The sequence below is a fragment of the Octopus bimaculoides genome, chromosome 3, assembly GCF_001194135.2.
Source record: "Octopus bimaculoides isolate UCB-OBI-ISO-001 chromosome 3, ASM119413v2, whole genome shotgun sequence".
In the NCBI taxonomy this organism is placed as follows: Eukaryota; Metazoa; Mollusca; class Cephalopoda; order Octopoda; family Octopodidae; genus Octopus; species Octopus bimaculoides.
This window is the reverse complement of record NC_068983.1, coordinates 118742018-118742575: the sequence shown is the minus strand read 5'-3', so window position 1 is coordinate 118742575 and position 558 is coordinate 118742018.

Here is a 558-nt window from a genome sequence, read left to right as displayed (position 1 = left end):
GCTCATTCACTCACACAAGCACATGCACTCAAAGACACAGACACGTATCCACACCAATAAGTTTTCAGGGGAGGAAAAGAAGGAATATGGTTGTCGGATGTGGCCGCCCGTCAACTTTATGTGTGTGGCCTGTTCTGTAATTTGGGTTAGAAGTGCGATGTATTTCATTCATGTACTGGTCGCGCAAGTGTCACGCCCACTATCGGGAGTGTCAATTTTTTTCTCCGCCTTCAGGCAAGGCTTGCCTCATCACCACCACCACCACTACCACCACCATCACTGCTAGTACTATGACCAAAAGAAAAAGAAAAAAAGGGGGAGAAGAAAAAAACAGTACCAAGAAAAGTAAAGTAAACAACAAAAACAAACAAAAATCATGCCTGCCTTGTTATTTTAACTCTTTCGTGATTTACCGGAGCCCTATTTACCTTACAGCTTCGCTCTCTTCGTCAGTAAGCCCTCAATATATACAGCATAAGGTGGTCCCTCCTCTTGAGGATATATATATATATACATATATATATATACACACACACATACTCACATACATATCTCTCA